Source organism: Suricata suricatta, chromosome 2 (genome assembly GCF_006229205.1).
Source record: "Suricata suricatta isolate VVHF042 chromosome 2, meerkat_22Aug2017_6uvM2_HiC, whole genome shotgun sequence".
In the NCBI taxonomy this organism is placed as follows: domain Eukaryota; kingdom Metazoa; phylum Chordata; class Mammalia; order Carnivora; family Herpestidae; genus Suricata; species Suricata suricatta.
In genome coordinates, this window is record NC_043701.1 from 175,407,295 (window position 1) to 175,434,319 (window position 27,025).

General features: G+C 44.6%; 2 long non-coding RNA genes across 4 annotated transcripts; one reads left to right on the top strand and one right to left on the bottom strand.

Annotated features, from left to right (window-relative positions):
* The first annotated feature begins 629 nt into the window (after positions 1-629).
* Positions 630-25,127, top strand: LOC115273814. 3 transcript variants are annotated; one of them, XR_003900967.1, is made up of 7 exons: positions 630-878; positions 1,356-1,500; positions 1,617-1,709; positions 8,912-9,077; positions 9,358-9,507; positions 17,107-17,305; positions 24,810-25,127. It is a non-coding gene; the product is annotated as an uncharacterized LOC115273814 (long non-coding RNA). The 3 variants fall into 3 exon arrangements; XR_003900964.1 differs by having other exon boundaries at positions 24,832-25,127; XR_003900963.1 differs by lacking the exons at positions 17,107-17,305; positions 24,810-25,127 and having other exon boundaries at positions 9,358-9,688.
* A 210-nt stretch (positions 25,128-25,337) lies between these two features.
* LOC115273823 lies at positions 25,338-26,648 on the bottom strand. Its single transcript, XR_003900970.1, has 2 exons — positions 26,509-26,648; positions 25,338-25,626 (listed from the first exon to the last, which is right to left on the bottom strand). It is a non-coding gene; the product is annotated as an uncharacterized LOC115273823 (long non-coding RNA).
* Positions 26,649-27,025: the final 377 nt, after the last annotated feature.

Below are 27,025 nucleotides of genomic sequence, written 5' to 3' on the forward strand. Positions count from 1 at the left end.
TTTCCTGCTCACACTTTCTCTCTAAAACCAAACCAAACAAACAAACTCAAGTTTAAGGATACCTGCCCAGACTGCCTGGGCAGAAGCAAAATTAGTCTTGCTAGAACCTCAAATTATATCCATAGTTTTTCATTCATGATATCCAGCACCTAATAAATAAATCCCTTCTAAAGAGTTGACAAAATTGACAGACATAAAAAGACAAACCCACAATCACAGTGGGGGATTTTAGGACACATTTTTCAGGAAGTGATGGAAAAAGCCAAAAACAAAAAAATCAACCAGATCTGGACAACCGCCTTCAACTGTGAAGCGGGGAGTCTCTGGCAAGGACATCAGGTCTAGTTGTGTGAGAGAGGGGGTTCTGGGAGAAAGAGGCAATGATATTATGATTTATTATAAGAAATACATATTTGGTCTTGGACTCTGTTCCTGCCACAGTGAGTTCTGAAACACTTGAAATTTTCTTCAGTGTTGAGAAGATAAGGTGTCTTTTGTGATGTGAACAAGGTGACTTTTGGAAAGCCCCTAGGTCACCTAAGGATGGGGACTGGTCACCAGAGGAACCAACCATGTAATAAGGGAAGTGGAACTTTCAGACCTGCTCCCAGACCTCTAGGGAGGGGAGAGGGGCTGGAGACTGCATTGAGTCACCAATGGCCAGTGATTTCATTGCTCGTGCCAACCTAAGGAAGCCTCCATAAAAACCCAAAAGGAGGCGATCTGGGGAGCTTCTCAGCTGGTGAACTTGCGGAGATTCGGGGGAGGGGGGAGCGTCGCACTTGGAGAGTGCACAGAAGTTTCCCCATACCTTCTCCTGTGTCCCTCTTCCACCTGGGTATTTCTGAGTTATACCCCTTTACTAAACCAGTAATCTAGTAAGTAAAATGTTAAGTCTCTGAGCTCTGTGAGCCACTCTAGCAAATTAACTGAACCCAAGGAGGGGTCGTGGGAACCTCCAATCTATAGCTCTTGGCCAGAAGCACTGTTGATAATCTGGACTTGTGATTGGTATCTGAAGGGTGGGGCGGGTGGTGAAGGCAGCCTTGTAAGACTGAATCCTTGACCTGTGGAATCTGACGCCCTCTCCAGGTCATAGTATCAGGATTGAGTTGAATTAAGGACAGCTAGCTGCTGTGGGAGAATTACTTGGTGGTATGGACAAAACCCACACATTGGAATCGGGTGTGGCGGTAAAAATAGGGGCATTGTGGGGAGATGGACACAGATGGGGAGAAAAGGAATGTCTCTGTGGGTCCCCTCTTTCTGGAGGCCTAGTGTGATAAGACTTCTTTTCTATGGGGGGCACAAGTTGGCCGTATTGGTACAGATATTTCCTTGTTGTTCCTTCCCAGACTATACCGGCGGCCTCCAAGACCCTCCATCATAACTTGGTCATGTTTGGGTCAGCAAAGACTAGTAAGGCCGGTGGAAAGCACCTTCTGATCAACTGCGAGGTGTCTCCAAGAGCCGAAGTCCTCTCCCGCTCCTGCCATTAAGGTACCACCAGGTACCACCAGACTTGAAGAGTCTAATATCTGAGGGCAGTCACTGAATTGGGAGAAAGTAGGACTGAATATCTGATTCCTGTCTCCGCTCTCCCCTCAATATTTTAGCAAGAAGGACTCCAGCAGCAGAAGAGGGGCCTGTATCCTTGATACCTACAACATGGCAGACATTACCCTGATTGTGGCTAAGACACAGAGAGGGTAGGATTGGGTTGCGAGATGGAGAAGACGTAGTCTTTGCCTTCAGGGAAGGGGGAGGGGGTGGTTGGCAATAAAACAAGTAAAGTAGTAGTTGGAATACAGCGTGCCGGGGAAAATCCCAGCGGAACATAATTTCCTGATAAGATGCAGATGTGATCGGGACTCTTATAAGTGGCTCATGGGGAGGACTTTAGATTAGAATCTAATCAAGGCTTTGAGCATCTTCTGGGGAAGCAGGGTTAACATGAACAGAAAAGCCTGCAGGGGAAAAAGTATGAAGCGTATTCAGGAAAAATTGTATCCAATGGTGATGGAGAGCCTACTCTATAGCAGGCCCCGTGCTAAGAGCCTGATGTCCGTCAGCGAACAAGACTCAGTCCGTTCCCCCATGCTCCTTTGCACTGATCTAGTAGGCAGGTTGAAAAAGAAAGGAGCAATTTCAGGGTCTTGATGGGGAGAAGTTCCCCAGCGAGCTGTCTGGAGTAACTGGGACACAGAGTACAGGAGAACCTGGGATTGTGAGTAACTGGTTCTGGAAGTGTCCGCAAGACAGACAAACATTTCTTTTTTTTTTATGTTTATTTATTTTTTAAATATTTTTTCTGGTTTTTTTTTTTTTTTTTTTGAAAGACAGAGAGAGACACGCAAGCAGGGGAAGGTCAGAGAGAGGGAGACACAGAATCCGAAATGGGCTTCAGGCTCTGAGCTAGCGGTCAGCACAGAACCCGATGTGAGGCTTGAACCCATGAACTGTGAGATCATGACCTGAGCTGAAACCGACGCTTAACTGACTGAGCCACCCAGGCACCCCGATGTTTATTTATTTTTGAGAGAGAAACAGAGTGCAGGCAGGAGAGGGGCAGAGAAAGAGGGAGACACAGGATCTGAAGCCGGCTCCAGCCTCTGAGCTGTCAGTACACCACCCGTTGCAAGGCTCGAATCATGAACCGTGAGATCATGACTTGAGCCCAAGTCAGATGCTTACCCGACTGAGCCACCCAGGCACCCTGACAAGCAGACATTTCTGATAAAATTTGTTTTTCATTAATTTGTTCTTTCTTTTTTTATATATTTCTTTTTTCTTCCTTCTTTTTAATGTTCATTTTTTACTTTTGAGAGACAGAGGGAGACAGAGCATGAGCAGGGGAGGGGGGAGAGAGAGAGAGAAGAGAGAGAATCTGAAGCAGGCTCCAGGCTCTGACCTGCCAGCACAGAGCCCGATGCGGGGCTCGAACTCACGAATCGCGAGATCATGACCTGACCCAAAGTTGGACACTCAACCAACTGAGCCACCCAGGCGCCCCTCTGATAAACTTTAACTTGACAAATGAGCGGTGTCTTGCAACACGAGTAGTACGTGACACCAAATGTCACATGATCACAACTGAGCCAACGGTTCTTCTCTGGCTCGCTCACTGGCTCCCTGCGGATTGTGGTTGGTCACCAATGCAATGTCACATTTCCACAAAATCCTCCAAAGGAGGCAAAAGCAAGTGTCATTGGACAGTTCCTTGCTAAAGTTGCATGAAAAGAAAGATTCCATCGAGCCAATAGATAGCAGTGAATCTGTTAGTGAGAGTGAAAGTCGTCTGCACAGTAACCCTCCTCTCTCTTCTCTCCCTCACACCAGCCACGAAGGTTTTCAAGGGTAAGTGCAGGTGAATTTATCTTTTAAAATATTTTGTATTTTCTTCACTATTTTGTATTATATTACAGTGTCATAAACGTTTTTATAGGGATATTTTGGGGTTGTGAAATGAATCATCTGAGTTTCCATTATTTCTTATGGGGAAATTCTCATTGATCTACAAGTGCTTTGGGTTACAAGCATGTGTCCAGAATGAATTATGCTCACAAACCAAAATTTTACTGTATATTTATACATATACATATGTATTCTGATTTTAGAAGTAATGTACCTCCATTGAAAAAAAATTTAGAATACAGAACATGTATATAAAGAAAAAACTTTTCAATACTGTTAATACCCCCAAGATAATTGTTATTGGCATTATATTTCCTTTCATTATTTTTTTCTATGCATATATACCTTACAAAATTATTAGGCCACATATTCAGTTTTGAGTATGGTTCAATGAAAAGGCAAAGTGTAGGGGCAGACATTTCTGATAAACTTTTTTTTTCATTACTTTGTTCTTTCTTTTTTTTAATTAAAAAATTTTTTTTAAATGGGTGGCTCAGTTGGTTAAGCATCTGACTTCAGCTTAGCTCATGATCTCATGGCTCATGAGTTCGAGCCCTGCTTTGGGCTCTGTGCTGACCGCACAGAGCCTGGAGCCTGCTTCAGATTCTGTGTTTCCCTCTCTTTCTGCCCTTCCCCCGTTCACGCTCTGTCTCTCTCTCAAAAATAAATAAACGTAAAAAATTTTAAAAAAAAGCAAAGAAGAGGCAAGCTGTAGAAGACAGGTTGAATGAGAGCATGTGGGTTGCATTTATGTATATACCGTCTGTTAGTCCTCTCAGGTCTGGGAATCATAGGTCATAATATAAATAGACATTTTCTCTGGAAACGAAATACAGAAAACTGTAAGACCTACATCTTAGTACTCTTTCGAACTTTTTGGGGAATCTACGGGTTTCTTTGCAATCTGAATAAAGATGAGGGGCAATTTCCTTAGCATCAATTCCTCACTCCCGTGTAATATATACACAGATGAACGTTGCTATTTATTCCCCAGTTCATCTGTCAAAACCAGTGTTCATAAAGTTTGAGTAAGCTGTATGATAGAGCACAGAGGTTGACTGAAGCAGCTAGAAACAGCCAGAAATATAGCACTCTATCCCTGAAGCTTGGTATTAGAGTCAGGTGCTACTTAAGTCCAATGGTAAGTGGTCATTTACAGCAGTTGAATGCCTGCAGGTAGTGACTTAGCAAGGCTGTGAGGCCTTTGACATGATATACATCGAACCCAAGCTGCAAAATGCCTGGAAAAATGTACCATGGACTAAGGCAGAGCAACATGGTCGTTGCAGCTGCCCTCTTACCAAGCAGGCATGGGCAGAAGGGCAGATGGGAGGAGACCCGCCCTGTCCTGGGGGGCCCAGGGCTCCATGCATTGGTGCCCAGGACACCGAGCTCAGAGGCTCTGTTTGAGGATGATCTCACTGCCTACCTCTTCTGAGACCCTGCTTTAACCATCATCTCGGCTCTCTTACGTGTTCAACGTCCGCCTCTCTTGATTTTCCCAGCAGCATAAAACTTACTCTCACCACTGCATCTAGTTATTGTGCCATCTCTCTCCTCCCTTGCAAAACCAAATTTCTTAAAGAAGTTTTCTACACTTGCTGCCTCTGCTTTCTTACTTCCTGTTTTGCTCAAGTTTCTTTGGAGCAGAGACACATCGGGCTGGCTCAAGGGAACTGACTCTTGCAGGGACACGTTGGAAACCGTGTGTAAGTCTGGAGATGGCCTCATAGGAACTTGGAATGGGGACTGTAAGCCCATCAGGATCAGATCCACCTCATCTCCCCTTCCCTCCCCTCCTTTTCTCGCTCTCTGTTTCTCTCTGGACATTCATTCTCCCCCGCTCTCTGCTTCTCATCTAGCACCATGCCATAATGACCACTCCAACGCCAGTCAACCTCAGGACCTTCAGCTCCCACTGTCAACAGAGGCCCGAGAGAGATGGACCTTAATTAATCTGGGTAATTCCCTCTCTTGAGGACACAAGTCATAGGTCACTGGCCTCATATTACAGGACACAGCCATTTCAGGGCCACAGGATCATGGACAGAGCAACCTCCTTAAAAGGGACTGTGGAGAGAAGAGCAGACCTTGAGAAGCATCTTTGTTTTCCTCCCATTCACTCTTTAACCCAAGGCAATTGGTTTATGTGCTTGGCAGCCTGGAAGCTACTCTCACTGGGGTCACAGACAATGTCTTTGTTGTTGAGTCCAGTGGATAGTTTCATTTCTTTCTGTGCATGGATGTTCAGCGGCTTTTGAAACGGTTGACCCTTCTCCTGCTCCTTTGTCTATGACTTTCATGAAATACACACTCGTCTTAGTTCTCTTCCTGCTTTTCTGTGTCCTTCTGGCCTGGCTTGAGGGCTCCTGTTTCTCTGCGTCTCCTCTCAAAGCTGGCCTTCCTCCGGGCCCATATTTTCCTTTCCTTTCCAGAGTCCTCTCTTCCTTCCCTTTCAGAGTCGCTCTCCAGGCCATCTCACAATCATCTGCTGGATCCTAATAGGTTCTAACTTTATATGTCTGCCTGACCTCCTGCCAGACTCCTTCACCAACTGGACAGCGCTCCCTGGATGTCCTGCAGAAACATCAAAGTCATCATGTGTACATTTGAACTCACCACCTTCTTCCACCAACTTTCTCCTCCTCTGTTGTTTCCTACTTCTGCAGCTGGCAGCACCCGCTTGCCTGGGCCGGAAACTGGGCACCATATTCAATGCCTATCTTTCTGTCACTCTCTGCATCCAAACAAACACCCGACACTAAAGAACTGACAATAATTTCTTAACGTACCCGACCCCCAGTGGTCCACTCTCTGAAGCATCCATCTTTTCTTTCTTTCGCCTGCCATCACTGTCATTCCTGGGTTCTCCAAACAGCCTCCAAACTGGGCTCTGTACTTTTAGCTTTTCAAACTTTAACCCAGTCACCTCACAATGGCCCATGTATTTTTTCTCCTCCTTTTTTATTGTTTGTTGATTATTTTTAAGCAAGCTCAATGCCCAAAGTGGGGCTTGGACTCACAACCTCAAAATAGAGTCACATGCTCTACCAACTGAGCCAGCCAGGCACCCCTCCTTCCTCCTTTTTTTTTTAACTTTAATGTTTATTCTTGAGAGAGAGCAAGTATGAGTGGGGGGGAGCAGAGAGAGAGAGAGGGAGACACAGAATCTGAAGCAGGCTTCAGGCTCTGAGCTGTTAGCACAGAGCCTGACGTGAGGCTCGAACCCATGAACCATGAAATCATGACCTGAGTTGAAGTGGAAGGCTTAACTGACGGAGCCATCCAGGCTCCCCTCCTTCCTCCTTTTTAAAAGAAATATAGTTTAGTATTTTTATGTATACATAAAAAAGACCCAAATCACTACCAAACAATGAAGACAGGACAGCTTTCTTTTTTTTCAAGTTTGTTTACTTTGGGGGTGCCTGGTTGGCTCAATTGGGTAAGCGTCTGACTTTGGCTCAGGTCATGATCTCATGGTTAATAGATTCAAGCCCCGCATTGGGCTCTTTGCCGACAGCTCAGAGCCTGGAGCCTGCTTTGGATACTGTGTCCCCCTCTCTCTCTGCCCCTCCACTGTTCATGCACTCTCTCTCTCTCTCTCTCTCTCTCTCTCTCTCTCTCTCTCTCTCAGAAATAAATAAACATTAAAAAATTATGTTTGTTTATTTTTGAGAGAGAGAGAAAACAAGTCAGGGGAAGAGCAGAGAGAAAGGAGACAGAGAATCCCAAGCAGGCTCCCACTGCCAGTGCAGAGGCCAATGTGGGGCTTGAACCCACAATCTGCAAGATCATGATCTGAGAGAAAGAGTTGGATGCTTAACTCACTGAGCCTCCCAGGGGCCCTAAGACAGTTCGATATAACTATTAAACTGTAACACTAAGGGAGACATATTTTTTTTAATTTATCTATTTATTTTGAGAAAGAAACAGAGGGCAAAGTGGGGGAAGGGCAAAGAGAGAGGGACAAAGAAAATCCCAAGCAGGCTCTGCACCATCATCTCAGAACCCAACATGGGGCTCAAACTCATGAACTGTGAAATCATGACCTGAGCCTAAATCAAGAGTAGGACACTTAACCAACTGAACCACCCAGGCACCCCTAAAGGAGACAGATGTTAATATTCTTAGGTCCCCGCCCCTGCAGCTCCAATAACCATTAACCCAGGCTAGGCCTGCCCCATCCCTATCCCAGCCCACTGTCCCCCCATAATATTTTGAAACAAAGCCCATATATCCTCTCATTTCATTCATAAATATTTCAGTATGGATTTATAAAAGATCAAGATTTTAAAAATACCATTATCACACCTAAAAAGAATTCATAATTCTTTACATCATTAAATACCTACTCTTCAGATTTCCAGGTGTCTCATAAATGTCATACATTTTTTAAAACTTAGGACCTACATAACGTGCATACATTGTAATTGGTTGCGTGTCTTTAAATGTCTTTTATTCTGCTGGTTATCCCATCTCTTTTTTTTCCTTGCAGTTTATTTACTGAAAGAAAACCAGAAACATGTTGTCTGTCCTGTAGAGTTTGCCTGGGTTTTTATGGATTGCATCCCCATGGTGTCACTGAGCTAGATCCTGGCTTCTGCATTTTCTATATATTGGTAATTGGACTTGGAGACTATCTAGCCAGGCTGAGCCGCTATAACAGAATACTGTGGATTAACCAATAGAAACTCACTTCTCATAGTTCTGGAGGCTGGAAAGTCCAAGCACAGGGTGCCGCCATCACTGGGTTCTATGAAGACTCTCTCCCTGGCTTGTTCTTACGTGGTGGAGAATAGCCGTGAGCTCTCTTCCTCTTCTTGTAAGGACATTGATCCCATCATGGGGGCCCCACTTTTACAACCTTATCTAAACCTAATTACCTCCCCAGGGCCCCCCCCCCCCAAACATCATCACATGGTAGGGAGTTAGGGCTTCAACATATGAGTTCTGGGGGACGCAAACATTCACTTCGTAACAAAACACCTTTTTTTTTTTTTTTTAAATTAGTAGCATCATTGCATCAGACTCTTAATATACTGGGTCTTAAGGTTGATTGATTTTCCTTAGCAATTCAAACGATTAGTGCAAGTAAATATTTCTAAATCTGATTATGTCTTCTCCTATGTAAAATCCTATAACAACTCCCCATTTTTCTTAGGCTAAAGTTCACAGGAGTGATCATGTGACTATCCCCTGGGCACTGTGATTGACCAAAAGGTGAACCTGTGACCCACGGTGGGCCAATCAGAGCCCTTTACCAGCTTTTCCTGCTGGAGCTGGGGGCTCTCTCTTTCGCTGCGGACTGACCCTAAGGGCAGTGCAGAGGAATTCCTCTGGAAGGTGTCTGGTTTTCATGAGAGGATTTCTGCTAACACAGTCGTGTTTAACCCTGGCCACGCGGAAAGAGAGATTTAAATAAAACACACACACACACAAAGCCAGACACAAAAGGCCATGTATTGTATGACTCCATTTATATGAATGTCCTGCACAGGCAAATCTATAGAGAAAGAAAGTAAACTGATGGTTGCCGGAGTTCCAGGGGAAGGAGGAATGGAGACTGACTGCCGAGGGGTGTGCGACTTCTTTCTGGGATGATGAAAATGTTCTGGAATCGATATCAGTGATAATTGTGCAACGTTAAAAAGGCACATTTTATGGTACGTGAAGTACATCTCAATTTTAAAAGGTACCCAAGACCAGACTCCCCTAGATCAGTTAACTAAAAAATTCTGCGGGTGGGGCTCAGGAGCAGGTAAAGCTCCCCAAATTATTCTAAGGAGCACCGGCCTTGAGAACCACTGTTAGATCAACACATCTGCTCTCTTTCTTCCCGCACTCACTCCTCCCAGGGATAAGGAGGGGAAATGGGGAGGGAGTCCTTAGCATGTTTGCTTGAATTGTAACTCTGTCTCTCTCCCTTTCTCTTCCCTCTGTTAGATCAGTTCAGAAGAGAAGACATCTAGAAGCTCCGTTATGACCACAGAGCTTAGTCTCTATTATTAACTGAATTGCGTTTCCCCAGAATTCATACATCGAAGCCCTAATCTTCAGTGTGACTGTATTTGGGCACACACAGAGATGCTTAAGGTAAATGAAGTCATAAGGGCTACACCCTGTCTTCATAAGAAGTGTAAGGGACCCCAGGGATGAGCTCACACAGAGAAAAGGCCATGTGAGGACACAGAGGGAAGGCACCCAGGGCAAGAGGCCTCAGGAAAATTGAATATGGATGTCCAGCCTCCAAAATAAATTTCTTTTGTTGAAGCCAGCAGCCTCTGGTATTTTGTTACAGCAGCACAAGCTGACTGATACAGTCTCCAATTCAGCTGTTTCTGTAACAGAGCAAGAGAAAGGCAATCATACTGTAAATGATGAGACGTTTGTCTCATTTTTTCCAATTGTTATGCCTCCTATTCTTTTCTTATTGTGTTCGTGCATTGTCTAGAACCTCCAGAAAAATGCTCAATATCGGGAATAACAGACTTCCTTGTCCTATTCCTTAAGTTAATGAGAATGCCTCTGGTATTTTGTGGATAAATATGATGTTTGCTTTTCATTTTTGATCCCTGTCTCGGTCCACCCAGGCTGCTATGATAAAGTACCACAGACTGGGTAGCTTTTAATTCACAGAATTTTATTTCTCCCAGGTGTGGAGGCCAGGAGTCCTAAATCAGGGCACCAGCAGGGTTGGATGAGCACCCTCCTCTGGGTTACAGACTTTGCTCACATGGTGGAAAGGGCTGGGGATCTCTCTGGGGCTTCTCCTACCAGGGTGCTAATCCCCTGCGTGAGGGCCACACCTCCTGACCTAATCCCTCCTCAAAACCCCACTCCGATACCATGTTTGCACTCATAGGTCTAACAGGAGAAACCTAATGGAGGACCATGGGGGAGGGGAAGGGGGAAAGAAAGCTGGGGAGAGAGAGGGACACGAATCATGAGAGACTATTGAATACTGAAAATGAGGGCTGAAGGGGGAGGGAGAGGGGGGAAGAGGGTGATGGTAATTTGTTCAAATTAGTAAGTCTTTTTTTTTTTTAGTTTTTTAAAAAATGTTTATTTATTATTAGGAACAGAGAGAGACAGCATGAGCTGGGGAGGGGCAGAGAGAGAGGGAGACACAGAATCTGAAGCAGGCGCCAGGCTATGAGCTGTCAGCACAGAGCCCGACACGGGGCTCAAACTCACAAACCACGAGATCATGCCCTGAGCCAAAGCCAGTCGCCCAACCAACTGAGCCCCCCCCTCTCAAATTAGTAAGTCTTGACAAACCGTCTTGTTCCTACTCCCTGTCTAGATACTTCTGCTGCTTCCTCTGCACACTCACTGTGCTTTACACAAAATTGACTACTGACTAATTTTCTGGACTTGCCATGTTTTTCATGGCTCCCTAACTTTGCACAGCCCCTTTTTCAGCTAGGGACACCCTCCCCAACCTTCCAAGGCCTGGCGGCTTAGAACCAGATACAACTGTAGTTCCTCTTGAGATCCAGGACATAGGGAAGAAGATTCTTGCTTCTCTCCCCATTTAGGAGAATATCAGAGGACAGAATCCAGGACTCTCTTCCTCTCCTTTAATTGGAGAGGTGGCTAGGCTGACTCACAGCACGGGGGCGGGGTAATTGGTCTTAAAGGCTGGGCCCCAGGCTCCACTCTTCTTTCACTTCCTGAATTCACATAAGATGCTCTTGTGTGGTTAGTGCTCCTTTACCGGGTCACCCTCCCGGGGAAGTGGGAAGTGGGAATCTGTCATTCTCTCTTTCCAAACACCTCCTCTGTAACTGGGTGGGTAGGTCCAGTGACCCTGGCCCTGTGGACCCTGCCCACTCAGTTCAGTGGAGAGAGAGGAGGGCCTATATCCCCCTTAGACCTAGGTCCAGGCCAGGTTCCAATCCAGCTTTTAGTGGAGCTTTTGCATGAAGTTTGGCTTTTAGTTTTCCATTTGGCTAGAGATTCTCGGACATAGATTCTATATGTGTGCACGCCAGAGGAGAGGCAGGGTGAGTGGCTCTGTTACACACTCACTTGGTGCTCTCGTCAAATATTTGCCGGATAAATGAGTGAACTGATTTCTGTGCCCCAGCCCTTCCCTCCTCTTGTAGTAGGTGCTATTGACTGGGTACCTTTTTTTTTTTTTAATGTTTTTTACTTATTTTTGAGAGACAGAGAGAGAGACAGCGTGAGCAGGGGGAGGGTCAGAGAGAGGGGGAGACACAGAATCGGCAGATAGGCTCCAGGCTCTGAGCTGTCAGCACAGAGCCCGACGCGGGACTCAAACTCACAAACCATGAGATCATGCCCTGAGCCAAAGCTGGTTGCCCAACCAACTGAGCCCCCCCCCCCAAATTAGTAAGTCTGGCTGTCAGCACAGAGCCCAACGCAGGGCTCTAACCCACGAACCCTGAGATCATGACCTGAGCCAAAGCTGGATTCTCAACTGACTGAGCCACCCAGGTGCCCCTTGACTGGTACTTTTTATGATCTCATTGCATCTACCCAACATTCTACCAAGCATGTATCATTATTTTCATTATAAAGGAGGAAGTCCTATATACCACTGCCATACTAACTTTTAAAAAAACATGTTTATTTATTTTTTTATTTTTAGAGAAGGGGGAGCAGGCAGAGAGAGAGGGAAAGAGACAATCCCAAGCAGGTTCCATGCTGCCAGCGCAGAGCCCAATGTGGGGCTTGATCTCACCAACCGTGAGATCATGACCTAAGCCGAAACCAAGAGTTGGATGCGTAGCCGGCTGAGCCACTTAGGTGTCCCTACCATATTAATTAGTATTAAATAATAATTAAATAATAGTAAATACTATTAGTATTTAAAGTAAATCTCTGCTTTAGAAAAAGTAGCAGATCCCATTCTTCACAAAATCTGGCCCTAGTCTCTAGTTAGTCTTCATTCTGGCTCACTTCTTGATGTGCCTCTGTATTGGTCATTTGCGTTACTGATCTTATTGAAATATGTACTCTCCTACCTTAGTTCCTGCATTAATTCAGTCACAAATATTTGTTGAGCACCTACTGTGTGCTAGGGACTGAACCAGGTGCTGGGGACATGGCGAATGATGAGGGCGGACACAGTCTTTGGCCCTGACGAGTTTTCCTTTAGCAGGTCAACAGACTTGGAGAACTTTAGGCTGATGGGTGTGGGACAGAGGGATGTAACCTAATTTGGGGAGCTAGGGAAGGCTTTCCTGAAAAGTGATTAATTTAAGCTGAGATCTCTGTGTGGTAGCTCAGGCTGCCTCTTGGGCTGGCATGTTTTCCCTACTGATTTTCTCTGGCCCTCGTCCATTATTCAACTTCCAGATCCAGTGAAATTTCTGGAAGTCTGTGCCTAATATTTTGGTTAAAATATAAAATAAGGGGTACCTGGGTGGCTCGGTCACTTGAGCATCCAACTCTTGATTTTGGCTCAGGTCATGATCTCGTAGTTCGTGAGTTCAAGTCCTGCATTGGGCTCTGTGCCAGGCATATGGAGCCTGCTTGGGGTTCCCTCTCTCTCCCTCCCTTCCTGTCCCTCTCCTGATCTCTCTCTCTCTCTCTCTCTCTCTCATAAAGGAATAAAAAAACTTAATAAAATAAAATAAAAAATAAGATGCTAAGAAGTAAACAAACAAAAACCCAAAACCTTTAGATATATTTCATCACAGAGGTAGGGATCTGTTCTTTGTCTACCCTTATCTTTGGTAATAGAAACCTAAATTTTAGCTGAACCTTTGTCCACTCAGAATAAAGACTGTTTCCCTACCTCTTTTGCAGCGAGGCTTGACTGTGGTATGTAAGCCTAAGTGGTGGGTGCTGCTAGAAGGTATGGCCTTGAAAGGAGGCAGTGAGCTCCCTTTTCCCTCCTTATCACCCCATTGCTCAGTGGACATGAAGACTGAAGATCCACCTTGGACCATGCTGATGAGGGCCACCTCCTGGGGGTGGTGGAAAGGAAGCTGAAAGTAGACTGGGTCCCAGATGCCCCGAGAAACACCGTATTAGTTTCCTGGCCATTCATCACCAATTGTGTGGCTCAAAATAAATCACCACTAACTGTGTGGCTCGAAACAACAGAAATTTGTTCTTTCATAGTTCTGGGATCTAGAAGTCCAAAATCTAGGTGTTAGCAAGGCCATGCTCCCTCTGAAGACTCTGGGGAAGGGTGGATCTTTCCTTGTCTCTTCCTGCTTCTAGAGTCCCCGCTGTTCCTTGGGTTGAAGTGGCATTGCTCCAGTCTCTGCCCCATTGTCACATGGCTCCTTTTCTGTGTGTCTCCCTCTGTCCTCTCCTTTTCTTAAAAGACACCAGTCATTGTATGTGGGGCTCACTTTAAATTAAGGATAATTTTGGGGCACCTGCATGGCTCAGTCGGTTAAGCATCCAACTTTGTCTCAGGTCATGATCTCATAGTTCGTGGGATCGAGCCCCAAATCGGGTTCTGTGCTGACAGCTCAGAGCCTGGAGCAGGCTTCAGATTCTATGTCCCCCTCTCTCTTTGCCCCTCTTTTGTTTGCACTCTGTCTCTCTCTCTGTCTCAAAAATAAATAAACACTAAAAATTTTTTAAATAAAATAAAATAAATTAAGGATGATTTCATCTACAAAGACAAATTACATTCACAAAGACTCTATTTCCAAATAAGGTCACATTCTGAGGGTCCATGTGGACATGAATTTTGGGGAGACACTATTCAACTTACTACACCCACTATACAAATTCTAAAATGCCTCTATCAGCTTTTCAAGGGCTGGGAAAAGACTGTTTTCTCTTGTTTATGCCATTAATATTTTGGATCTCTGAACCTATACCCCAGCCAGCCATCAAAGGCACTCAGCATGGCATGTCTTATGCAATCTGCTGGGGACCGCTCTTCGGTGACCTGCCCTAATCACGACAGGGGCTAGAGGGTGACAGGATCCTCCCCCAGTGACCATATTATTGGACTATGAATGGACACCTGACCCAAGCCAAGCGAATAACATTCCCTCTTCCAGGAATTTAGAATAGGACTGAGAAATAACCATGTCTGAACTTGTCTCTTGATTGGAGGAAAGATAAACGTATGAATTGTGGGGTAGTTCTCTTCTGTTTATCATGTGCAGAGAGAAACAGAGAAAACTGGTTTCTACATGGAAAAAACAGAACAAGACAAAACAGATGTTTGAAGAGAGGAAGATCGATGAGTCTCACAAGAAGTCTGAATTGTTCCCATTCAGTCTTGGTTCTGGGGCTACTAGGAGACTTGGCTGTATTTGTGCCCTAAAGTTAAAAATACTACTAGCAGCAAGTCCTGGGAGCTTTGCACGGTCCAGAGCATCCCACAGCATCTGACACATTGGTCAGGGCACTCTGTCCTAGTTTGTGCAGTGCTTTGGTGGCTTAACCCAACACAAGGTTTTTCTTGCCTCCCATGGAAGCCCTTAGTGGCCAGGCAGCTCCTTCTCTTCTACCTTAGTCGTCTGGAAGAGGTGAACTGCCAAGTTTGCTGGAGCAGAAGGAGACATTGGTGGGGGAGGTACAGCAAATTTTTTTTTGAATTGTTTATTTTGTTTTATAATTAGGTAGTATATTTACAGAGGTTCAAAATCCAATCTATGAAGCAAGTATATCTAGATAAATTTAGATAAATATATTTAGATAAACCTAGTTTATTGCCCAGTTCCCTCTACCCTATTCCCTCCTTTCTACGAAAGTTAACAATGAAAAAAATTATGTTTTTTCCTTTTAAAAAATAAGCAATTATGCACATAGTTTCCCCTCCCTCCTTATTCAATTCCATATGCGTTATCTTTACCTTGCTTTTTTATTTGACAGGGTTTCTTTTCATTATTGTTGATAAGATATACATAACATAAAACTCACCATCCTAACCATGATTAGGTATACAGCCCAGTGGCATTGACACATTCACATTGTTATATGACCACCACCACTGCCTCTAGAACTTTCCTCATGTTCCCAAACTGAAAGCCTGCACCCATTAAAAAATAACTCCCCATTTCCCCTCCTTCCACCCCCTAGCAACCAAATATTGACTACTCTAGGTACTCCATAGAAGTGGAATCATACATGGGGCACCTGGGTGGCTCAGTCGGTTAAACATCCGGCTTTGGCTCAGGTCATGATCTCGAGGTTCGTGGGTTTGAGCCCCGCCTTGGGCTCTGTGCTGACAGCTAGCTTAGAGCCTGGAGCCTGCTTCGGATTCTGTATCTCGTTCTCTCTGTGACCCTCCCCTGTTCCCACTGTCTCTCTCTGTCTCTCAAAAATAAAAAAAGAACATAAAATATTTTTTAAAAAAAAGAAGTGGAATCATACAATATTTGTCCCCTTTTGACTGGCCTATTTCACTAACATAATGTCTTCAAGTAAGTAAGGTCACTCATAACTGCCTTGGTCCCAAAGTGACACATGTCACAGTCCATTGGCTGGTCTAGACACATGATCCCAAATGAACTGCAATGGAAGCTGGGAAATGTGGAGGAACACAGGGAATAGTTGGCAAGTGCTAGGTTTCATGAGACAACACTTGCGTCACATGATAGATTCTCTTTTTTGCTTAAGCTAGCTTGAGTTGGTTGCTATTGCTTGCACCCAAGGAATTCAAATCATATCCATTATATATGTTTGTTTCAATGTGCGATAAATGGAGGAAGCTCAAAACTGAGGATTCTTCATTACTAACTGGTAATCTTTTTGTGCTGCTTTTCAAAATTAGAGTTATGGGATCTTGGTGTTAAAAGACTCCTGTAGGGGCACCTGGGTGGCTCAGTCGGTTAAGCGTCCGGCTTCAGCTCAGGTCATGATCTCATGGTTCGTGGGTTCAAGCCTTGTGTCAGGCTCTGTCCTGACAGCTAGCTCAGAGCCTGGAGCCTGCTTCAGATTCTGTGTCTCCCTCTCTCTCTGACCCTCCCCTGCTCATGCTGTCTCTCTCTGTCTCTCAAAAATAAATATAAAAATAAAAGAACCCTGTAGACCACATATCTAGTTTGAACAGCATTTATTAGACAAGTGCATTGAGCGCTTAGGAGGCATCATGAATTGTGGGGGTCATCGGGGACACAACATTGAATAAAATTTGGTCCCATTCTAGTTTATGGAAAGCGTTGTCTGTTGATTCTCATTACTTGTTTGACCTATGACCTAAATGCGTATTATTAGCTTGTGCTTATGAGGGAAATTTATGAGTCTACCATGAGTATATTTTTGAGTTGTATAATTTCACTTCCTCTTACTTTCTCAACACTTTTGCTGTTGGTAGTGCTGTATCCAAATTTCCCCATTTTCTTCTTCTTCGTATTTCTCTTTTTTGTAAAGTTAAATAATAAGGATCCCACATTTTACAAATTTTTATGAAATCTTCTGCCATCCATCTAGGAATGGCTCAGAAATGTTAAGCACAGACTAACTTTAAAAAATCTGTGCTTAATAACCCAGAGCTTATGGTGTGACATTATTGCACAGCAGTAAACATGGCAGGGAAATGAAGATTTCTTATATGAATGTGGAATAAGGTATGAAGAAAGCATCAGCGCTGTGTGGTGATAAACAGGACTATCTGGATTATAGTCCTAGGTCTTCCCACAAATTAACTGCATCACTTTGGGCAAATCCCTTAAGTTCCCTAGACCTTAGCCCTTCATCTGTAAAACGATGCCATCAAACTACCTGAAATTTTCTGTTTTCCTTAAGTTCTATGCTCTTATGATTCTACCAAGAACCACAAGGAGGAGAGAGTCAGACATCCCGCACACCTAGGAAACTGAAGAAAGAAAAAAGAAAATGAGATTAACGGGAAAATTCCAAGGACAAAGAAGGCAATATAAAATAATTCAGAAAAGCAGAAAGTAAAGAAGTGAAGTGAAACAACTTAAAAAGGAAGAAATGGAAGGTAAAAAATTTTTTTTGTAATTGCAAGGATAAACCCAGTGAAATTTCGCATTGAAGCTTGAAGAGAATGTAGAAATCTGGTTAGCTGTACTTCTCTTGCATTAAGATGAACTCTTCAGAAGCCATTCGGACTTGCATCGCCAAGGTTTAACAATTCTAAAGAAAGAAAAGGAGGTTATATACATTAGGTGCTTTAAGCTATCAGCTTGCTAAAACCAGCATGTTGTGGAGTGAATAAATGCTTTTAAGGAGAAGGTGGAAAAGAACGTTGCAGGGTAAAAATGAAACAATGTGAGGTCGCCCATGAAGGAGTCATTCAGTTTTGCGGGTTGGCCTCCGGAACTCAGAAAGAATGATTACATTTCATGATTCCCTCCAGCCTCACAACAAAGCATGGTACAGTTGAGGACAGAAATGCCTGGCTCGCTGTCACATGACTCACAGGACAACGGGCCCCTGTTGAAGGGCGTTACGTGGGTGGCTCACTTGGATTCTTTTGGTCAGTCAGTGGCATCAACTGCACAGACAGAAAGAGCAGCTCCTCGACGACCATTTTGCTTGGTTCAGAGGGAAGGAAGGAAGCTTCCATGCCAGGCTCTTCCCACCCCATCCTCTCCCCTCCTGTCTCTAGCCCCAGTTGTCTTGCTCTTGGGGGTCAAAGAAGGATGCACCTGTCTTTAACTCACTCTTTACCCTCTTAGGGCCTGTGAGACCTTGACAACTTTTTGTGTGGTCTGCCTCTCATCCGCCACATCCCTAAACGGGGACAATGTTGTTTGTACATGGCATTAAATGACTAATGGTGCCCGTCACAGAGTCTTAGGCAAAATGGAAACTCAAAATGTCGTTTTTATTATGTTTTCCCCTCCGTGGACATCCTTCTCTGTTCAGTCTAAAGAACAGATGAATCCTTGAGAGCAGGTGATCTCATTTTGGAAAAAATTTCCTCTAAAAGACACTGTTACCAGCTTTAGGGAATAGGAATGCGGAGTTTTTATGGTAGAGAAGGCACCTAAGACATTACAGATGGAGAGATGGGTAGCTGGGTGGCTCAGTGGGGTAAGTGTCCAACTCTGGATTTCGGCTCAGATCATGATATCAGGGTCACGGGACGGAGCCCCGTGTCAGGCGCTGTGCTGAGTGTGGAGCCTGCTTGGGATTCTCTCTTTCTCTCTCTCTTTCTCTGTCTCTCTCTCCCTCTGCCCCTCTCCCGCTCACACATGTTCTCTCTCCCTCAAAATAAGTAAATAAACATTTTCTAAAAAGACATTATAGATAGAGTCTGTGGGACAATATGTTCCCAGTCACAGGATCGTGAATCCCAGAGACGGGAATAACTCCTAAAGAGCTTCTTGAGAGAGAACTGCTGGGTCATTTCGCCGGTAAGCGTGGCGTTGTCTCCCTTTCCGCCTGGAGAGGCATGGCTTTTGGGGGTTCTCAGTATACTTACTTCTGCGCGGCAATATCCTGTTCGTAAAATGACTGCTGTGGGTTGAATTGTGTCCCCTCAGAAGACATATCCAAGCCCTGGTCTCTGGTACAGGTGAATATGACCTTACTTGGAAATAGGGTCTTCACAGAGGTAATAGTTAAGATGAGGTCATACTAAAGCCCTAATCCAATGCCTGGTGTCTACATAAGAAGAAGAAAATTTGGACACAGACTCACAGAGAGAGTACCTTGTGACAACGGCGGCAGAGAGGGGGGTGACCCATCTTACAAGCCAGGAGCATCGAGGATTGCCAGCAACCCCAGAAGCCAAAAGAGGCAAGGAAGGCTAGAGCCTTCAGGGGGAGTATGGCCTTGTCAGCACCTTGAATTTGAACCCTAGGCTTCAGAAGTTGGGAGAGAATACATTTCTGTTGTTTTAAGCAACCCAGCGTGTGGTACTTCGGCAGCCCTAGGAAACTAATCCACTGACCCAATGACCACATCTTTCTGTCCCCTTTCTTATTTTAACCTACAGAATAGGACTAATCCTTGTTCTCAATAGCTCTGAGATTTCTGGTGGAAATTTTAACATATAGTATTTTATACAGTATTTTTATATTAAAATAATATATATTTGAATTGGGGGAAGCTCCCTGGGAAAGAGAGACAGTCTCTCCACAGATTCTCTTCTGTGCTGCTCCATGCAGGCCTGGGGACCCTACCAGGGGGACGCAGGCAGCACAGAATCATCTGTAAATGCTGGTTTACTTACCTCCCACGACCTCAGAATAAAAATATGCTTTTAAGTATTAAAAAAATATTTTCCAGTGTTTATCACTTTTTTGAGAGAGAGTGTGAGAGAGACAGACAGACTATGCATAGGGGAGGGGCAAAGAGAGAGGAAGACCCAGGCTCCAGGCTCTGAGCTGTGAGCACAGAGCCCCACACAGGGCTTGAACTCATGAACTGTGTTTATGACTTGAGCCGAAGTCAGATTCTTAACTGAGCAACCCAGGTGCCCTTAAGTATTTTTTAAAGTGTGTTTTTAGAGGACTTTATTTTATTTTATTTTATTTTGAGAGAGAGGGAAAGATTGCATGAGGGAGGGGCAGAGAGGTAATACCAAGCAGACGCCACACTCACTACAGAGCCTGACGCAGGGCTCGAACCCACAAACTGTGAGATCGTGACCTAAGCTGAAATCAAGAGGCAGATGCTTAACCCACTTAACCACCCAGACACCCATGTCTTTTAAGCCTTTTGAGCTCTCGGAGCTGCTGTGGAAAATTAGAGGCAGCATTATTACCTTCCTTCGTCTCCACTTTAATTTTTCCTTAAACTGACTTTCCTGAGGGGCGCCTGGGTGGTTCAGTCGGTTAAGCGTCAACTTCGGCTCAGGTCATGATATCACGGTTCATGGGTTTGAGCCCCATGTTGAGCTCTGTGCTGACAGCTCAGAGCCTGGAGCCTGCTTCGGATTCTGTGTCTCCCTCGCTCTCTGCCCCTCCCCCACTCACATTCTGTCTCTCTCTCCCTCAAAATAAATAAACATTAAAGGAGAAAAAGAATTTAAACTGACCTTCCTCAGAACTTGTTTGTGTTTTCCCTTAAGACATCGTCACTTAGGTACACGATAATTCTTGTTCTGGTGTCACTGGTGGTTCCTCACCGGCGTAGAATGTCTCCCCATCCTATCTGGAACTCAGCTACTTATTTCAATCTATGCACAGACTTCTAGCCCAGAAGGATATTTGGATTGACTATATTCCCTTACTTGTCAGACTGTAAAGATGACTGTAAATAGCATGCATGTCTAGCATTGTGGGGTGTATTAAATTAAGTTTTTAATTTTAATTCCAGTATAGTCAAAATACAATGTTATATTAGTTTCAGGTGTACAATATAGTGATTCAACAATTCTATAGATTATTGGTTTTGTTGTTTAATATGTGAAATCAATATAAATCCTGTTGGGGTGTCTGAGTGGCTCAGTCGGTTAAGCATCCAACTTCGGCTCAGGTCATGATCTCCTGGTTTGTGAGTTGGAGCCCCACGTCAGGCTCTGTGCTGACAGCTCGGAGCCTGGAGCCTGCTTCTGATTCTGCATCTCCCTCTCTCTCTGCCCCACCTCCACTTGCACTCTGTCTCTCAAAATGAATAAACATTTTAAAAAATGTAAAAAAACAATATAAATCCTGTCGACCTCATGCTCTTTTCTCTTTCTTTCTTTCTTTCTTTCTTTCTTTCTTTCTTTCTTTCTTTCTTTCTTTCTTTCCTTCCTTCCTTCCTTCCTTCCTTCCTTCTTTCCTTCCCTCCCTCCCTCCCTCTCTTTCTTTCCTTCCTTCCTTCCTTCTTTCCTTCCCTCCCTCCCTCCCTTTCTTTCTTCCTTCCTTCCTTCCTTCCTTCCTTCCTTCCTTCCTTCCTTTCTCTTTCTTCCTTTCTTTCTTTCTCTCTTTCACAACTTTTCCTGTTACAGAGAACCACCTGGAGCCTGGAACAGACACCAAGCTGATGACCTGAAAAAGGGTCCATTGCTTCATTATATCATCATTAGTGATAAGCTTGCTGGTCTCATACTTCTTAACTCAAAACAAGGTTTTCTTTTACCTGTTGAAAGAGGAATCCTTTGTCCTGTGCCAGGGATATTTTTTGCATGCTTACTTTGCAACTTCAGTGTTAACTCTTTTCTAGAACATTGCCAACGTTTTTTTCTTATCAGGCCCTAAAGAAAAATCCAAATAACTGTTTCGTCTTACTCTTCTATGTAAACAATCCTTTGGCTCCCATTCTGTCTCTGAAATTTAGCCTTTTTGTTGCCCATTGTTCACCTTTTCTGTTGTGCTTTAAGAAGATCTTTCTCAAATTAGGTCTTAGTTGTGATTGAGATTTTTAGGATTTTTCTAAAAAAACCATAAATATTCTCAGTCATCTGGCTCAGACACTCGGCACTATTTTTAGCACACAGCAAACCTGTTGTTTTCAATTAGATGAATAATGGAGCTAAATTTCCTGGCTGTTTTTTCCCATTTTCTCAGTTAATATTTGCTATGTGTCTCTGAAATGATCATTTTTAGTAGGTGCTCTTAATGATCCAAGAACCTCACAGAATGGATCAGACACGGGTAGATTGCTACAAGTATCTTATATATGTCTATATTATTTAATAGATTTCACATTGTGCTGAGAGAAAAGATTCCTTCCTCATCTTGTAAGCTGATTGGATGGACCCCCAAGGGTGGGGAGGGGGTGATGGGAATAAGAGTCACTAAGCTGAAGAGATCTTTGACCGTTACTATGAGCTGAATTGTGTCCCCCTACAATTCTTATGTTGAAGTTCTCAGACTGTGACTGTATTTAGAGATAGGGTCTTTAAAGAGGTAATTAAGAGGCCCCTGGATGGCTCAATCTGTTAAGTGTCCAACTTTGGCTCAGGATCTGATCATGCAGTTGTGGGTTCAAGACCCATGTGGGCTCTGTGCTGACAGCTCATAGCTTGGAGCCTGCTTCACATTCTGTGTCTCCCTCTCTCTCTGCCCTTCCCACATTTGTGCTCTGTTTCTCTCTCTTAAAACTAAATAAAAAAGGTTTAAAAAAATAAGAAGAGGAGATTAGGGGCTCCTGGGTGGCTCAGTCAGTTAAGCATCTGACTTCGGCTCAGGTCATGATCTCACAATTTGTAGGTTTGGCTTCGCGTCAGCCTCTGTGCTGACAGCTCAGATCCTGGAACCTGCTTCAGATTCTGTGTCTCCCTCTCTCTCTGCCCCTCCCCTGCTCACACTCTGTCTTTCCCTGTCTTTCTCTCAAAAATGAATAAACATTTTAAAAAATTAAAAAACAGGAAGAGGTTAAGACACAACTAACACATGACAGAGAAATAATCATGTGAGGACACAGTGTGAAGATGGTCAACTGCAAGCCAGGGAGAGGGAAATAAACTTTGATGACATGTCGATCGTTAATGTTTACTCATTTTTGAGAGAGAGACAGAGACAGAATGTGAGTGGCAGAGGGGCAGAGAGAGAGAGGGAGACACAGAATTCAAAGCAGGCTTTCGGCTCTGAGGCTGTCAGCACAGAGCCTGATGTGGAGCTCGAACCCTGAGATCATGACCTGAGCCAAAGCTGGATGCCTAACTGACTGAGCCACCCGGGTACCCCTATGGCTTTTTTTCCCAAGTGACATAAGAAATTGGTGTATTAAAAGAGGGCAGTGAAAGAAAATGAAGCCATCCAAAGAGACCTACAAATGTTCCCTCGGGCAAGTGTACTTGGCTGAATAGTGTCCCCCCAAAATCCATGTCCTTGAGGAACCTATGAATGTAACCTTATTTGGAAATAGGGCTTTTGGCAGATGGAATTAGCTGTTAAGATGACGTCATGCTGGATTAGAGAGGGGGAAGGGCCATGTGACAATGGAGGCAGAAACTGCAGTAACGCAGCTGCCTGCCCAGAAGTGCCAAGATGGCCTAAAGTCGCCAGAAGCCAGGAAGGGGCAGGCAAGCTCCTCCCCTGCAGCCTCCAGAGAGACATGGTCCTGCCAACACCCTGATTTTGGACTTCGAACCTCTAGAACTGTGAGAGGATGGATTTTGGTTGTTTTCAGCCGCTAGTTTGTAGGACCTGTTCACAGCAGCCCCATGAAACTGACACAGGAAGTGAACAGGGCAGGGGCGAGCACAGCTCTGGCCAAGTGCTTGCGGACTTGTAAGTGTCGTGCAGTAGCCACTGGCCCGAACGAGAGATTTCAAACCTGTGGGGCCGGGGGTGGGTATTATCTCACAAGATAATACATACAACAAGCTTTAAACTAGAAAACGCCTTGTGAACCATGAGGTGATTATCAGACCTCCAGGATGAAGCATCATCTATATTCTGAAACGTCAGAATAGCTCCTTTGGGTGTAACAGCAGCTAACTTTTAAAGAAATCTTTCCCTTTATGAGAAGCATTATCATCTAGCAACAGGTACAGAAAGGGAAGTATCAGAACTGCAATGTTGTTGCTGTTGTGTTGTTTTTTTAAAGTAGGCTCTATGCCCACCAAGGTCTACACTAGAACTCACAACCCTGAGATCAAAAGTCGCATGCTCTACTGACTGAGCCAGCCAGGCGCCCCAGAAACTGCAATGTTTTCTTTCTTCCTTTCTTTCTTCCTTCCTTCTTTATTTTTTATTTTTTTTATCTCATTTTTTTTTTTACTTTATTTTTGAAAGAGAGAGAGGGAGAGAGAGAGAGTGTGAGTAGGGGAGGAGCAGAGAGAGGGAGACACAGAATCTGAAGCAGGCTCCAGGCTCTGAGCTGTCAGCACAGAGCCCGATGCGGGGCTGGAACTCACAAACTGTAGGATCATGACTAGGGCCGAAGTTGGACACTTTACCGACTGAGCCACCCAGGTGCCCCTCTTTTTTTTTTTTAATTAAAGTTTATTTATTTATTTTGGGAGAGAGAGAGAGAGAGACAGAGCACATGCATGGGAGAGACAGAGAGAGCGAGAGAGAGAATTCCAAGCAGATTCTGAGGTGGGGCTCAGAACTCTGAACTCACAAACCGAACTGTGAGATTGTGACCTAAGCCAAAACCAAGAGTTGGAGGCTCAACTGACTAAGCCACCCAGGCACCTCTGCAATGTTTTCTTAAATGTAAACTTGAAATATGAGACCCTGGTTTTAATGTTTAGTGTTTGATATGCTTATCTTTTCTGCCAAAAGGAGACGTGTGAAGATGAATGAGGTATATGTATTTGAAGCTAATTGTAAATGAAAGCATTCCTAGGCAGGGAATTCCCAAGAGGCTGGGTAGCATGTTGGGAATCACGCAGGATTAGAAATTTAAGTTTGGTTTCTATGAGGTCTCAGGTCAGAAATTCTTGCCTGATCCTAGACAAGCTGCTACATTTTGCCGAGTCTTTATTTAGCTGGATGATTGCTAGAGTTCTCTAGAATTCCCCCACCCAATGGGAAAGCAGGGCCGTTGGCCTCTGTAGTCGGTCGAATAGTGTCCCTGCAAAAGATATGTCCAAATCCTACCACTCAGCACTTGAGACTCTGACCTTCTTTGGAAATGTAATTAATTTAAAGACGTCTGGATGAGTTCATACAGGATTAGGGAGAGCCCTAGATCCGGTGACCCGAGCCCTTACAAAAGACAGAAAAGGAGGAGGAAAAAGAGTTGCAGGAGGGCACACCATCCAGGGATCTGCGTGAAGACAGAGGAAGAGACCGGAGGTAGGCAGCTGCCAGCCAAGGATACCAAGGATCCCAGAAGCCGCCAGAAAGCAGGAGAGAGGCAGAAAGCGGATGTTCTCTCAGAGCCTTCAGAAGAAAGCAATCCTGCCAACACTGACTTTGTTCTTCTGGCCTCCAGAACTGTGACAGAATAAATCTCTGTTGCTTTGAGCCGATGAGTTTGTGGTGGTTTGTAAGGCAGCCCCAGCAAACTCGCCCAGTTCCCTCGGGTCAGGAGGGCCCTGGCACAACAGGCCTCTCTACTAGCGACACATGAGTCAGCGTTGCCACATCTGATGATCAGAAATTAGTGCTGCCCATCTTTGCCAGACCGAACACCTGTGTTATTCTAGTAGGACTTTTTGTATTAATTTCCAATGGTGACTTAAAATAACGCACTTTATTCTCTGATAGTTCTGGAGCTCAAAAGTCCAAAGTCAGCCTCACGGGGCCCAAATCAGGCGCCAGCAGGGCCCTGCCTCCGTCAGAGGCTCCTAGCACAATCGGTTCCTTGCCTCACAGAGCTTCCGGTGGCGACCAGCGTCCTTTGACGGGTGGACACACCACTTCCGTCTTCAAGGCTGCCATTTTTAAGTGCCGTTTTTCCTTCATGTCACTTTCTTTCTGTGTGTAAAGTCTCCCGTAACCTTTTTTTTCTTCTTAAATTGAGCTATAATAGATATACAAGATCGCTATTAGTTTTAGGTGTACAACATAAAGAGATGATTTGGGACATAACCTATCATATATACATGATTACCACAATGGTGTAGTTAACATTCATCACTTCCCATAGTTACTGTTTTTTTTTTTTCTTGCTATGAGACCTTTTAAGATCTTCCCCGGCCCTCCTTCTTATAAGGGTACGTGTGATTGCATTTAGAGTTAATCCAGGATAAGACCCTTAATCATAGCTCAAGATCCTTAATCATATTGGCAGAAATACTTTTTCCCTATAAGGCAAAATGTTCCTGGATTTGGATCTGACATCTTTGAGGGCTATTATTCAGCTGTGTCTGGGGGTTTCAACTGGCTTTCATTATTTATTTATTTATTTAATGTTTTTTATTTATGTTTGAGAGGGAAAGAGAGTGGGGGAGGGGCAGACAGAGAGGGAGACAGAAGATCTGAAGCCGGCTATGTGCTGTCAGCAGAGAGCCCCATGAGGGGCTCGAACCCACAAACCATGAGATCACGACCTGAGCCGAAGTCAGCCGCTTAACCACTGAGCCGCCCAGGTGCCCCTCAGCTGGCTTTTAGTGAAATGTCAGGCAAGCCACCCAAAGCCGTCCAGTGGAAGGGCTAGAAGCTCTCCCTTCATCTGACTTCGGTCCTTTCCTCAGGGCACTTCGGGGTGGGTGGGGGTGGGGTGAAGTCCGGGCCTTCAGAGAATATTCTGAATGGATACTACCTGTGTCCTCAGTTCTCTTTCTCCAGTTTTTGAGTATCTGCCTCCCACCTTTATTTAATCCTCTTCTGGGTCTGATGTCTCCCACCCCATTTGAACATTCCAACCCTTCCGGCAGGCTGGGACCCCCTCTCAGGTATTTACCACTTTGGGCTTCAGCCTGATGTTCCTAAGGATGTCCCTCCGTTGGCTCTGGACTGTGTGTGTTTGCGTGTTTGCGTTGGGGGTTGGGGACTGAGCTTGGGTTCCTAAGAATCGGGAGAGGACTGTGTGCCTTCCTTAATTCCAGAGAGTTCCTTGACCAGGAAACGATGTGGCCAGGTTCCTTCTGAATCACTCAGGGGTAAGTTCATCTTGCCCAAGGAGTGTTCCATTTCTTCCTGAGACAACCTAGCCTGATACCACACGATGAGAACACTTGCTTCCTATTAACTGTACTTATGAATCCTCTCCTGGAAAATCTATAAGCCTAGCATTTTCGAATCAAAGAACTCTTCCTAGCTCCATTTTTACCAGAAAGACTCCGTGTTAACTGGGAATAGCTCTCTCTGAGTCATTTGGAATGAATGGTGCTATTCTTGAACACACTGTTTCCGATCTTCACATTTATCTCTTGAGAGAAGTGAGTGTGTGGGTGTGTGTGTACATGTGTTCCCCCAGC